This window comes from Salmo salar, chromosome 19 (genome assembly GCF_965601325.2).
Source record: "Salmo salar chromosome 19, fSalSal1, whole genome shotgun sequence".
NCBI lineage: Eukaryota > Metazoa > Chordata > Actinopteri > Salmoniformes > Salmonidae > Salmo > Salmo salar.
The window spans coordinates 21,320,573-21,336,621 of NC_138309.1; positions in this window are offsets into that span (position 1 = coordinate 21,320,573).

Sequence of the window (16,049 nt, forward strand, 5' to 3'; positions counted from 1 at the left end):
CAACTATTTCTCACAATTTGAAAGATAAACATCTCCTAAATCCAACCACATTGTCCGATTTCAAAGAGGCTTTACGGCGAAAGCATAAAGTTAGGTTATGTTAGGAGAGTACATTGAAAATAGCTGTGTGTAATGTTTTGTCAATTCAAAGACAGGCGTCACCAAAAGCGGATAACCAGCTAGAATTATGCACTAACCTTTGACAATCTTCCTCAGATGACACTCCTAAGACATTATGTTATACAATACATGCATTTTTTGTTCCATCAAGTTCATATTTATATCCAAAAACAGCATTTTACAGTAGCGGTGAAATTCAGATTTTTTTTTTCTCTCAAATGCTTCCGGTGAACAACGTTACAATTTACAAAATTACTATTCGAAAACATTGGTAAATTATAATATTGTCATTCAAATATTCATAGTTTAACATTTCGTAAATGCTACTGCATTACCAGATTTCAAAATAACTTTAATGGGAAATCACAATTTGCAATAAACCGGGTGCTGTGCTAAGAACAATAGGCTAGGCTATACAGGTTAGCACCATCTTGTAACCATGTAATATCAAAATTACTATTGTCAATAATCCCTTACCTTTGATTATCTTCATCCATTGGCACTTCCAGGAATCCCATGTCCACAACAAATGTGGTTTCTTTCAACAAAATTCATAATTGATGTCCAAATAACTCCAAGTTGTTAGCGCTTCGGTAGGCTACTAAAAAGTAGCGCGGGGGGGGGGGAGTCACGGCGAAAAGTAAAAAAAAAAATCTATTTACGTTCGTTCAAACATGTCAAACGTTGTTTAGCATCAATCTTTAGAGCCATTTTTAACGTGAAACATCAGTAATGTTTCAACCCGACCTCTCCTGTGTCTTGAAAAACGTATTTGAAAAATGTATCGCATCACATGATTGTGCAGGTGCAGCCAATAATGAAGTGACGACATCCCAGGGAGGTCAACTTCTCTTCCTTGTCATCCGGTCTCTGTTCATCATAGACGCTTCAAACAACTTTATAAAGATCGTTGACATCTAGTGGAAGCCGTAGGAAGTGCGAAATGAATCCTTTCTCACTGTGTTATCTATTAACAATGACTCAAAAAAAATAGTACAGCCACAAAATTATTATTTTTTTCTCAGGTTTTTGCCTGCCATATGAGTTTTGTTATACTTACAGACACCATTCAAACAGTTTTAGAAAATTCAGAGTGTTTTCTATCCAAATCTGGTAATAATATCCATATCCTAGCTTCTGAGTTGGTGTAGGAGGCAGTTAAAAATGGGCACATATTTTTTTCAAAATTCTCAATACTGCCCCCTAGCCCCAACAGGTTAACATTTCTATAAACTTAAAAGTGTTTTCTTTCCAATGGTACCAATTATATGCATATCCTGGCTTCAGGGCCTGAGCAACATTCAGTTTACTTTGGGCACGTCATTCAGGCGGAAATTTAGAAAAAAGGGGCCTAGCCCTAAGAAGGTCCTGGGATTAGAGCTGTGGACTTAACTTACATCTAGACGTTCCGCTAGCGGAACACCTGCTCCAATATCCAATGATAGGCGTGGCGCGAATTACAAATTCCTCAAAAATACAAAAACGTCCATTTTTCAAACATATGACTATTTTACAGCATTTTAAAGACAAGACTCTCCTTTATCTAACCACACTGTCCGATTTCAAAAAGGCTTTACAGTGAAAGCAAAACATTAGATTATGTCAGCAGAGTACCCAGCCAGAAATAATCAGACACCCATTTTTCAAGCTAGCATATAACGTCACAAAAAACAAAACCACAGCTAAATGCAGCACTAACCTTTGATCTTCATCAGATGACACGCCTAGGACATTATGTTATACAATACATGCAGGTTTTGTTCAATCAAGTTCATATTTATATCAAAAACCAGCTTTTTACATTAGCATGTGACTATCAGAACTAGCATTCCCACCGAACACTTACGGTGAATTTACTAAATTACTCACGATAAACGTTCACAAAAAACATAACAATTATTTTAAGAATTATAGATACAGAACTCCTTTGTGCAATCGAGGTGTCCGATTTTAAAATAGCTTTTCGGTGAAAGCACATTTTGCAATATTCTGAGTAGATAGCCCAGCCATCACGGCTAGCTATTTTGACACCCACCACGTTTAGCCCTGACCAAACTCCGATTTACTATTAGAAAAGTTTGATTACCTTTGGTGTTCTTCGTCAGAATGCACTCCCAGGACTGCTACTTCAATAACAAATGTTGGTTTGGTTCAAAATAATCCATAGTTATATCCAAATAACGGCGTTTTGTTCGCGCGTTCAAGACACTATCCGAAGTGTAAATAAGGGTCACGCGCACGACGCATTTCGTGACAAAAAATGTCTAAATATTCCATTACCGTACTTCGAAGCATGTCAACCGCTGTTTAAAATCAATTTTTATGCCATTTTTCTCGTAAAAAAGCGATAATATTCCGACCGGGAAAGCATGTACAAAGAGAGAGAAAATAAAAGCATGGGATCCCCTCGTGCACGAGCCTGAGTTTCATAGTACTGTGACCAGCCACTATCCCAACGCGCTAATGTTTTTCAGCCAGAGCCTGCAAAGCCACGATTCAGCTTTTTGCCGCCTTCTGAGAGCCCATGGGAGCCGTAGGAAGTGTCACGTAACAGCAGAGATCTCCTGTATTGGATAGAGATAATCAACAAGGCCAAGAAATGGTCAGACAGGGTACTTCCTGTATAGAATCTTCTCAGGTTTTGGCCTGCCAAATGAGTTCTGTTATACTCACAGACACCATTCAAACAGTTTTAGAAACTTTGGAGTGTTTTCTATCCAAAGCTAATAATTATATGCATATTCTAGTTTCTGGGCAGGAGTAATAATCAGATTAAATCGGGTACGTTTTTTATCCGGCCGTGAAAATACTGCCCCCTAGCCATAACAGGTTAATGATATGGTCCATGGGTCTTTGAGGGATACTTGTGTATTGATCTAAGAGTCCTTTCGCACCGTGATGGCCATTCACCTGATGGATCTTTATTTTTTTTATTTCACCTTTATTTAACCAGGTAGGCCAGTTGAGAACAAGTTCTCATTTACAACTGCGACCTGGCCAAGATAAAGCAAAGCAGTGAGACAAAAACAACAACACAGAGTTACACATAAACAAACGCACAATCAATAACACAATAGAAACATCTATGTACAGTGTGTGCAAATGTACAAGAGTAGGGAGGTAAGGCAATAAATAGGCCATAGAGGCAAAATAATGACAATTTAGCATTAACACTGGAGAGATAGATGTGCAGATGATGATGTGCAAGTAGAGATACTGGGGTGCAAAAGAGCAAGAGGATAAGTAACAATATGGGGATGAGGTAGTTGGGTGTGCTATTTACAGATTGCCTGTGTACAGGTACAGTGATCGGTAGGCTACTCTGACAGCTGATGCTTAAAGTTAGAGAGGGAGACTTAAGACTCCAACTTCAGTGATTTTTTGCAATTTGTTCCAGTCATTGGCAGCAGAGAAATGGAAGGAAAGGCAGCCAAAGAAAGTGTTGGCTTTGGGGATAACCAGTGAAATATACCTGCTGGAGCGCATGCTACGGGTGGGTGTTGCTATGGTGACCAGTGAGCTGAGAAGGCGGGGCTAACCTAGCATAGACTTATAGATGACCTGGAGCCAGTGGGTTTGGCGACGAATATGTAGTGAGCGCCAGCCAACGAGAGCATACAGGTCGCAGTGGTGGGTAGTATATGGGGCTTTGGTGACAAAATGGATGGCACTGTGATAGACTACATCCAGTTTGCTGAGTAGAGTGTTGGAGGCTATTTTGTAAATGACATTGCCAAAGTCAAGGATCGGTAGGATAGTCAGTTTTACGAGGGTATGTTTGGCAGCATGAGTGAAGGAGGCTTTGTTGCGAAATAGGAAGCCGATTCTAGATTTAATTTTGGATGGAGATGCTTAATGTGAGTCTGGAAGGAGAGTTTACAGTCTAACCAGACACCTAGATATTTGTAGTTCTTAAATGTTAGCTCTCTAAATATGCTCACCAACCGGGCTAATTGTAGGAGAAAACATTACAGATGCGAAAACATCAAATTACAGTGTCATTCCGAAACCGTTGACACTGTAATGAGTAATGACTGTCCATCATGTTAGCATTTAACCACTTATCATTTCCTTACAGAGACCACAACAGTGTCTAAACGTGGCCATTTTGTTTTTCAAATAAATTGAATTACAAACTCTCACTTTGTTCAAACCAAGGGCATCCACCTCACTGCCTGTTCATTGGGCATTAAGAGGTTAAGCCCTGGCCATTGACTTCAAAGCTGGTCTGCCATTTTGTTAGCTCAAACACTGAGTGAGCGAGTGTGACCATGGATTCATGGATTCATGTAGTGTGAGATGGTTGTGTGTTGCTGTGGTTGGTCCCCTCCATAAGAAACACTTGTGTCAATTAATCACAGCTAAGCAGAACAGAGAGATTATGCAGTCGACTGAATCTCATTTCAAGCTGATGGTTTGTGGTTTAGGTGGGTGTGTGCGTGGGACATGCTGGGGACACAGACAAATGGCCAACTCTGTGGGCTCCAGCATCAGTGGAGCTATAGGGAGACACATTACCGGGCTGGAATAAAGAATGTGTCTTCCTCCCATAACTTGTCTAATTTATGTGGTGCTGGACAAGTATCAAGGTTACATTGCATTTTCCATTAAAAAGCGATACACCATTGTTTCACTGCAGCAATGGAGGAAATACAGTAAATACTTTTACCCTTGGGCAACTTATCCAACAAATGAGAAGAAATAGCTACCAGACTATTCTACAGAAATACAGTGCATTCGTAAAGTATTCAGACTCATTCATTGTTTCCACATTTTGTTACGTTACAGCCTTATTCTAAAATGGATGAAATTGTTTTTTTTCCTTCATCAATCTACACACAATACCCCATAATGACAAAGCAAAAACAGGTTTTCTATTTTTTTGTGCAAAAAATAAACAAAATATTTATGGAAATATCACATAAGTATTCAGACCCTTTACTCAGTACTTTGTTGAAGCACCTTTGGCAGCGATTACAGCCTTGAGTCTTCTTGGGTATGACGCTACAAGCTTGGCACGACTGTATTTGGGGAGTTTCTCCCATTCTTCACTGCAGATCCTCTCAAGCTTTGTCAGGATGGGATTTCAGGTTTCTCCAGAGATGTTCGATCGGGTTCAAGTCCGGGCTCTGGCTGGGCCACTCAAGGACATTCAGAGACTTCTCCCAAAGCCACTCCTGTGTTGTCTTTGCTGTGTGCTTAGGGTCGTTGTCCTGTTGGAAGCTGAACTGTCGCTCCAAGTCTTAGGTCCTGAGTGCTCTGGAGCAGGTTTTCATCAAGGATCTCTCTGTATTTTGTTCTGTTGATCTTTCCCTCAAACCTGATGAGTCTCCCAGTCCCTGCCGCTGAAAACCATCCCCACAGCATGATGCTGCCACCACCATGCTTCACCGTAGGGATGGTGCCAGATTTCCTCCAGACGTGACGCTTGGCATTAAGGCAAATCTTGTTTCTCGTGGTCTGAGAGTCCTTTAGGTGCCTTTTGTAAAACTCCAAGTGGCCTTTCATGTGCCTTTTACTGAAGAGTGGCTTCTGTCTGGCCATTCTACCATAAAGGCCTGATTGGTGGAGTGATGCAGAGATGTTTGTCCTTCTGGTATGTTCTCCCATCTCCACAGAGGAACTCTGTCAAAGTGACCATCAGGATCTTGGTCACCTCCCTGACCAAGGCCCTTCTCCCCCCGATTGCTCAGTTTGGCTAGGCGGCCAGCGTTAGGAAGAGTCTTGGTGGTTCCAAACTTCTTCCATTCAAGAACGATGGAGGCCACTGTGTTCTTGGGAACCTTCAATGCTGCAGAAATGTTTTGGTACCCTTCCCCAGATCTGTGCCCTGAGGAGATCTACGGACAATTCCTTCGACCTCAGGGCTTTGTTTTTGCTCTGACATGCATTGTCAACTGTAGGACCTTATATAGTGTCATAACTGTCCTGTGAGTATCACAATGGGTCAGATCAGCTTGGCAATGGCTGACAATAACCAGATATTCTCTCACCTGCAGAGGGGAGCAGGAAACTGGTGTGGGGTTTTTGACACCTCCACACCCGGTCGTAAAATTAAGCAGAACAGGACTCTCTCCATACCCTCCGGTATTGGCTAAAGGAATGTCCCTTTGTTTCCAGAGACTTTTGCCAGGCCAAAACTCTAACGTCCAAAAAGTGGATAATTGTACAATAATTCTAAGATAAAGGAAGTGGGGAATGGTCAGTGGGGAGATATAGAAAACTAATGTCATATTGTTTTTCATTTTGTGATGTCATTAAAAACTGTATGGACAAAATACTGTAACTTGGAAAGGATACCATATTTATCTGTCAAGTTTCCATCTAATATGTTGTGCATATGATATGAAAAATGAGAAAAGTATTTTTGTTAAGATAGGAATGTAATTTTAGGAGTCATAAGAGATAACTTCTAAGGGGATGGAGCCGTCCCCTTTGAGCATAGTGCATAAAAAGCCTTGGTAACAAATTTAACATTAGACCAGGAGACGTGAGGCAGAGAGATACACGTTTGACATTTTTAACCTCAACACAAGGTGAGGTTAAAAAGGTTTGCTGTGTCTGTCAGCGTAGTGTCCAGAGCATGGAGGCGCTACCAGGAGACAGGCCAGTACTTCAGGAGACGTGGAGGAGGCCGTAGGAGGGCAACAACCCAGCAGCAGGACCGCTACCTCCGCCTTTGTGCAAGGAGGAGCACTGCCAGAGCCCTGCAAAATGACCTCCAGCAGGCCACAAATGTGCATGTGTCTGCTCAAACGGTCAGAAACAGACTCCATGAGGGTGGTATGAGGGCCCGATGTCCGCAGGTGGGGGTTGTGCTTACAGCCCAACACCGTGCAGGACGTTTGGCATTTGCCAGAGAATACCAAGATTGGCAAATTCGCCACTGGCGCCCTGTGCTCTTCACAGATGAAAGCAGGTTCACACTGAGCACGTGACAGACGTGACAGAGTCTGGAGACGCCGTGGAGAATGTTCCGCTGCCTGCAACATCCTCCAGCATGACCGGTTTGGCGGTGGGTCAGTCATGGTGTGGGGTGGCATTTCTTTGGGGGCCCGCACAGCCCTCCATGTGCTCGCCAGAGGTAGCCTGACTGCCATTAGGTACCGAGATGAGATCCTCAGACCCCTTGTGAGACCATATGCTGGTGCGGTTGGCCTTGGGTTCCTCCTAATGCAAGACAATGCTAGACCTCATGTGGCTGGAGTGTGTCAGCAGTTTCTGCAAGAGGAAGGCATTGATGCTATGGACTGGCCCGCCCGTTCCCCAGACCTGAATCCAATTGAGCACATCTGGGACATCATGTCTTGCTCCATCCACCAACGCCACGTTGCACCACAGATTGGCCAGGAGTTGGCGGATGCTTTAGTCCAGGTCTGGGAGGAGATCCCTCAGGAGACCATCCGCCACCTCATCAGGAGCATGCCCAGGCGTTGTAGGGGGGTCATACAGGCACGTGGAGGCCACACACACTACTGAGCCACATTTTGACTTGTTTTAAGGACATTACATCAAAGTTGGACCAGCCTGTAGTGTGGTTTTCCACTTTAATTTTGAGTGTGACTCCAAATCCAGACCTCCATGGGTTGAAAAATTGGATTTCCATTGATTATTTTTGTGTGATTTTGTTGTCAGCACATTCAACTATGTAAAGAAAAAAGTATTCAATAAGATTATTTCATTCATTCAGATCTAGGATGTGTTATTTTAGTGTTCCCTTTATTTTTTTGAGCAGTGTATTTTAGAATATGGCTGTAACATTACAAAATGTGGAAACAGGGAAGGGGTCTGAATACTTTCCAAATGCACTATATATATATGTTTATATATATATACTGCTCAAAAAAATAAAGGGAACACTTAAACAACACATCCTAGATCTAAATGAAAGAAATAATCTTTACATAGTTGAATGTGCTGACAACAAAATCACACAAAAATAATCAATGGAAATCCAATTTATCAACCCATGGAGGTCTGGATTTGGAGTCACACTCAAAATTAAGGTGGAAAACCACACTGTAGGCTGATCCAACTTTGATGTAATGTCCTTAAAACAAGTCAAAATGAGGCTCAGTAGTGTGTGTGGCCTCCACGTGCCTGTATGACCTCCCTACAACGCATGGGCATGCTCCTGATGAGGTGGCGGATGGTCTCCTGAGGGATCTCCTCCCAGACCTGGACTAAAGCATCCGCCAACTCCTGGACAGTCTGTGGTGCAACGTGGCGTTTGTGGATGGAGCGAGACATGATGTCCCAGATGTGCTCAATTGGATTCAGGTCTGGGGAACGGGCGGGCCAGTCCATAGCATCAATGCCTTCCTCTTGCAGGAACTGCTGACACACTCCAGCCACATGAGGTCTAGCATTGTCTTGCATTAGGAGGAACCCAGGGCCAACCGCACCAGCATAGGGTCTCACAAGAGGTCTGAGGATCTCATCTCGGTACCTAATGGCAGTCAGGCTACCTCTGGAGAGCACATGGAGGGCTGTGCGGCCCCCCAAAGAAATGCCACCCCACACCATGACTGACCCACTGCCAAACCGGTCATGCTGGAGGATGTTGCAGGCAGCAGAACGTTCTCCACGGCATCTCCAGACTCTGTCACGTCTGTCACGTGCTCAGTGTGAACCTGCTTTCATCTGTGAAGAGCACAGGGCACCAGTGGCGAATTTGCCAATCTTGGTGTTCTCTGGCAAATGCCAAACGTCCTGCACGGTGTTGGGCTGTAAGCACAACCCCCACCTGTGGACGTTGGGCCCTCATACCACCCTCATGGAGTCTGTTTCTGACCGTTTGAGCAGACACATGCACATTTGTGGCTTGCTGGAGGTCATTTTGCAGGGCTCTGGCAGTGCTTCTCCTGCTCCTCCTTGCACAAAGGCGGAGGTAGCAGTCCTGCTGCTGGGTTGTTGCCCTCCTACGGCCTCCTCCACGTCTCCTGATGTACTGGCCTGTCTCCTGGTAGCGCCTCCATGCTCTGGACACTACGCTGATAGACACAGCAAACCTTCTTGCCACAGTTCGCATTTATGTGCCATCCTGGATGAGCTGCACTCCCTGAGCCACTTGTGTGGGTTGTAGACTCCGTCTCATGCTACCACTAGAGTGAAAGCACCGCCAGCATTCAAAAGTGACCAAAACATCAGCCAGGAAGCATAGGAACTGAGAATTGGTCTGTGGACCCACCTGCAGAACCACTCCTTTATTGGGGGTGTCTTGCTAATTGCCTATAATTTCCACCTGTTGTCTATTCCATTTGCACAACAGCATGTGAAATGTATTGTCAATCAGTGTTGCTTCCTAAGTGGACAGTTTGATTTCACAGAAGTGTGATTGACTTGGAGTTACATTGTGTTGTTTAAGTGTTCCCTTTATTTTTTTGAGCAGTGTATATATATATATATAAATACACTGAACAAAAATATAAACGCAACATGTAAAGTGTTGATCCCATGTTTCATGAGCTGTAATAGAAAATCCCTGAAATGTTCCATACACACAAAAAATAATATATTTTTCAAAAATGTGTTTACATCCTAATTAGTGAGCATTTCTGTTTTGGCTAGATAATCCATCACCTGACAGGTGTGGCATATGAAGAAGCTGACTAAACAGCATGATCGTTACACAGGTGCACCTTGTGCTGGTGACAATAAAAGGCCACTTTAAAATGAGCAGTTTTGTTACACAACACAATTCCACAGATATCTCAAGTTTTGAGAGATCGTGAAATTGGCATGCTGTCTGCAGGAATATCCATCAAAGCTGTTGCTAAATTATTGATGTTCATTCCTCTACTCTAAGCTGCCTCCAACATCATTTTCGAGAATTTGGCAATGCGTCTAACCGGCCTCACAACCACAGACCATATGTAACCACGCCAGCCCAGGACCACCACATCCGGCTTCTTTACCTGCGGCATCATCTGACGGGGGTGCTGAGGAGTATTTGATGGAGACCATTGTGTTCTTGGGAACCTTCAATACTGCAGAAATGTTTTGGTACCCTTCCCCAGATCTGTGCCCACACAATCCTGTCTCAGAGCTCTTAAGTTAAATTCCTTCGACCTCATGGCTTGGTTTTTGCTCTGACATGCGCTGTCAACTGTGGGACCTTATATAGACAGGTGTGTGCTTTTCCAAATCATGTCCAATCGATTGAATTTACCATCGGTGGACTCAAATACAGTTGTAGAAACAACTCAAAGATGATCAATGGAAACAGGATGCACCTGAGCTCAATTTCGAGTCTCATAGCAAAGGGTCTGAACACTTATATAAATAAGGTACCTTTTTTATATAAATATATATACATAAATTAGGAACATTTTCTAAAAACCTGTTTTAGCTTTCACATTATGGGGTAGTGTGTGTAAATGGCTGAGGATTTGTATTTATTTAATCAATTTTAGAATAAGGCTTTAACCCAGCAAAATTAGGAAAAGGTCAAGGGGTCTGAATACTTCCCGAAGGCACTGTATATACAAAAGTATGTGGACACCCCTTCATATTAGTGGATTTGGCTATTTCAGCCACACCCGTTGCTGACAGGTTTATAAAATCGACCACACAGCCATGCAATCTCCAAAGAAAAAACAGTAGTATGGACTTACTGAAGAAAGCTCCGTGACTTTCAACATGGTACCGAAAGGATGCCACCTTTCCAACAAGTTAGTTAATCAAATTCCTGCCCTGCTAGAGCTGCCCTGGTCAACTGTAAGTGCTGTTACTGTGAAGTGGAAATGTCAAGGATCAACAATGGCTCAGCTGCAAAGTGGTTGGCCGCATAAGCTCACAAAACGGGATCACCGAGTGCTGAAGCTCGTAGCAATGTAAAAATCGCCTGTCCTCGGTTGCAACACTCACTACCGAGTTCCAAACTGCCTCTGGAAGCAATGTCAGCACAATAACTCTGTCGGGAGCTTCATGAAATGGGTTTCCATGCCCGAGCAGCTGCACACAAGCCTAAGATCACCATGCACAATGCCAAGTGTCGGCTGGAGTGGTGTCAAGCTCGCCGCCATTGGACTCTGAAGCAGTGGAAACGCTTTCTCTGGAGTGATGAATCACGCTTCACCATCAGGTTGTCCAATGGACGAATTGTAGTATTCATAAGAGCATGAAATCAGAAGGCAATGCAGGAAGAAGGCAATTCAGGTTGACATGCTCAGAGTGTAGATTTATCATACAAAATATACAAGTAGATTTACCAGATATGCATGGGCAATAGCCCAAAAGAAATAGCCTCAGTATCAGCCTTAACCTGTCCTATCTGAACAGACACAGGTAGAGGGCAAGACTCTACAGCCTGGTTCCCCCAGAGAAACCAAATAGAATCTGTCTAAAAGGAGCTCAAAGCGTTAGGCCTACATAATATAAGCACTTGCCCCCAGGATCATACAATTAGTCAATTGGCAATTACAACCAACAGTTTCCCCTGTGTATCAACAATGGTCCACCACCCAAAGGACATCCAGCCAACTTGACAACATCCCTGTGGGGTTGCAACTCAATATTAGGAAGCTGTTCCTAATGTTTGGTATACTCCGTGTATAATGCCCAACTAGGATTAAATGAGACACTTGTTTTTTAAAGTTGAATAAAAAAAAATATATATATTAAAATAGTCAGCATGTGTAATCTCCGACAGTCTGGGTTGCTGCGTGTTCAGCTCCCATACCCATTCCCAACTGCTGCAGAGTGAGTGTCAGTTCTGGTGAATTTCTGGTGAAATTGATTTAACCCCTTGAAGCATACGATCACATATTTGTGATCATTGGTGAGTGGTCCCTGCAGCGAACCATCGCAAATATTTGATTGGAAAAGTAGCAACAGAATTTATGATGCAACAAATGCATCTAAACAGCATTGTTGTCTGAAGAGCATCTAAACAATGTTTTGAACTTATGGGAAAAAAAGGTCTTCATAACTTTATTGTAAAAGATAAATGTAAACTTCATCATCCAAGCATCACACGGAACACATCTTTAACCAAACTCATTCCATAAACCAGTCTAAATAACAGGTTGCGCTGACAAAAAAACAAAACTTAAGTTAGCGACCTAACAGCTGGACTTGTTTACTATTTACAACATATCTGGTGAGAACAAGGGAGAAATGTAATATTGTTTATACAAGAGATGTGTGTCAGCTAAGCTAACAGCAGCTAAATTCTTTAGGATGGCAGCAATGTTTGTTTATTTATGACAAGAAAAAACTCCCTAATCCCAGAATCCCACTATAAGATGCAAATAAACAAAGGCAAAGATAGCTGCGCCCATTGCCTGAAAAATATTAACTTAGTTTGGACACTTTTCAGCATATTGCAAATCTTCAATGTACTTAATACAGTGTATACAACAACCAGAGTATATGACTTGACAAGTCGTTTACAGTTTATGACAAATCACAAAGGAAATAAAATGTTGTTTTCACCCCACAGATCATCGTCAGATTGGAAAAATCGCTTTGAACGGTCATCCTCTTTCTAGAGCTCCGACTTTCCAACATGAACATAATTGACGTCATGATTTGACCATGATTTGAGATCCCAATTGTCTTGAATGCTCCATAAGTCTGTCGAGTGAACTATCCCTTCACCTCGTTTTGTTATAACATCTTTGATCTGACAGACGCCTACATGATAACCAGAATGCATTGTATGACGTCAACTAACATGACGCAACACAAAGCTGGCAAATAGCTTAGCATTAGCTCATCATAATCAGTACAACCTTCAAAAAAGTATTTTACACACATTACAATCTATGCAAGAATCGGAATGCATGATTTGAAAACGTGAATTAAACAGTAAATACATTATGCTCCATACATATGGCATGCTATAGTAGGAGCGACAACACGCAATACAGAAAATAAGGCACTTTCTTTGATAGGATTGCACACATGTTCAAAATTATTATTTGTAAGGAAAACCACAATGAAGGCAATGCGGGTGCGATCCAGAAAATGTGCCAGGGAGAAAAGGTTTGTGCAAGGACTATTCTGACTAGAGATACGCAAATGTCTGAATACTTGAAACACTGGTGAAGTGGGGAAGTGCACTGGGGAAGTTCTTGGGCTCTCATTAAAAAAGTTTATCCGGCTAAGTAAAACCTCAAACAGTAAAGCCTCAACGTGAAATGGGCTACTTCTTATATGAATTATTGAGGAAGTGGAACACACCTCAATTCAAACTGTTGTTAGAAAATAATTAGAAATTGACAAGTTGAATCATACCATATGGATTAGAGGTCGACCAATTAATTAGGGCCGATTTCAAGTTTTCATAACAATTGGTAATCGATATTTTTGGCCACCGATTTGCCGATTTTTGTTTTTACTTTTTTACATCTTTATTTAACTAGGCAAGTCAGATTAAGAACACATCTTATTTTCAATGACGGCCTAGGAACAGGGGTTAACTGCCTTGTTCAAGGGGGATTCGTTTTTGCAACCTTCTGTTTACTAGTCCAACACTAACCACCTGCCTTACATTGCACTCCACGAGGAGCCTGCATGGCAGGCTGACTACCTGTTATGCAAGGGCAGCAAGAAGCCAAGGTAAGTTGCTAGCTAGCATTAAACTTATCTTATAAAAAACGATCAATCTTAACATAATCACTAGATAACTACACATGGTTGATGATATTACTAGTTTATCTAACGTGTCCTGCGTTGCATATAATCAATGCGGTGCATGTTAATTTCTCATCGAATCACAGCCTACTTCAACAAATGGGTGATGATTTAACAAGCGCATTTGCGAAAAAAGCACTGTCGTTGCACCAATGTACCTAACCATAAACATCAATGCCTTTCTTTAAAATCAATAAACAAGTATATGTTTTTAAACCTGCATATTTAGTTAATATTGCCTGCTAACACAAAATTATGTCACTGCTCTTGCGTTCATTGCCTGGCTCGTTGCGAACTAATTTGCCAGAATTTTACGTAATTATGACATTCCATTGAAGGTTGTGCAATGTAACAGGAATATTTAGGGAGCCACCCGTTAGATAAAATACAGAACGGTTCCGTATTTCACTGAAAAAATTAACATTTTGTTTTCGATATGATAGTTTCCGGATTCGACCATATTAATGACCTAAGGCTCGTATTTCTGTGTGTTTATTATATTATAATTAAGTCTATGATTTGATAGAGCAGTCTGACTGAGCGGTGGTAGGCACCAGCATGCTCGTAAGCATTCATTCAAACAGCCCTTTCGTGCGTTTTGCCAGCAGCCCTTCACAATGCATTGCGCTGTTTATGACTTCAAGCCTGTCAACTCCCAAGATTAGGCTGGTGTAACCGATGTGAAATGGCTAGCTAGTTAGCCGGGTGCGCGCTAATAGCGTTTCAAACGTCACTCGCTCTGAGACTTGGAGTAGTTGTTCCCCTTGCTCTGCATGGGTAACGCTGCTTTGAGGGTGGCTGTTGTCGATGTATTCCTCGTTCGAGCCCAGGTAAGAGCGAGGAGAGGGACGGAACCTATACTGTTACACTGGCAATACTAAAGTGCTTATAAGAACATCCAATAGTCAAAGGTATACAAATCGTATAGAGAGAAATAGTCCAATAATTCCTATAATAACTACAACCTAAAACTTCTTACCTGGGAATATTGAAGACTCGTGTTAAAAGGAACCCCCAGCTTTCATATGTTAACATGTTCTGAGCAAGGCACTTAAACGTTAGCTTTCTTACATGGCACATATTGCACTTTTACTTTCTTCTCCAACACTTTGTTTTTGCATTATTTAAACCAAATTGAAAATGTTTCATTATTTATTTGAGGCTAAATTGATTTTATTTATGTATTATATTAAGTTAAAATAAGTGTTCATTCAGTATTGTTGTACCGTAATTTCCGGACTATTAAGCGCACCTGAATATAAGCCGCACCCACTGAATTAAAAAAAATATATTATTTTGAACATAAATAAGCCGCACATGTCTATAAGCCGCAGGTGCCTACCGGTACATTGAAACAAATTAACTTTACACAGGCTTTAGCGAAACACGGCTTGTAACAAAAATAAATAGGCTTTAACGAAACACGGCTTGTAACAAAAAATTAGCAGTAAGCTTTAGTTGTCTTTTTGCACTGAGTCAATTCCTCACGCTACTGTTTCCAACGTCTTATCATCGACTTATTAAGACCAAGCTCCCGTGCAGCAGCTCTATTTCCTTTTCCAACAGCCAGATCAATCGCCTTCAACTTGAAAGCTGCATCATATGCATTTCTCCGTGTCTTTGCCATGATGAGGGTGACAAAATGACTACCGTAATCAGAATGATGGGAAGCTTGAGAGCGCTCGATTTAATCTAAACAGTAAACAAAGAAGTTGTTTGACCGTAACCCGTTCGGCAATTTCATTGGTCTAATGAAAGCTTCATGCCGCCCAAAAACTTAACACGTCACAGAATGTGTTTTTTTGGAGAAAAAAAAAATTGAAAGCGGGAAAAATCCATATATTAGCCGCGTCATTGTTTAAGCCGCGAGGTTCAAAGCCTGGGAAAAAAGTTGCGGCTTATAGTCCGGAATTTACGGTAATTGTCATTATTACAAATACATTTTTGTTTTAATCGGCCGATTAATCGGTATCGGCTTTTTTGGTCCTCCAATAATTGGTATCGGTATCGGCGTTGAAAAATCACAATCGGTAGACCTCTACTATGTATAATTAGCAGAAAGCATAGGTTAACTGTTACGTAACAATCACGTTTTGGAACAGCGAGTGCATTCTGACATCATGCGCATAAAAAAAAAACTCAAGCTGGGGTGACTGTTAAGAGATATCTGGAACTCACACGTGAAAAAGTTTAACTTGTAAATAATGAGTTTATTTTCCCGTAGTAAAGAATGACAACTGTATGCAGACATGTCGATAGACGTAGTATAAACCAGCCTTTAGTCTTGA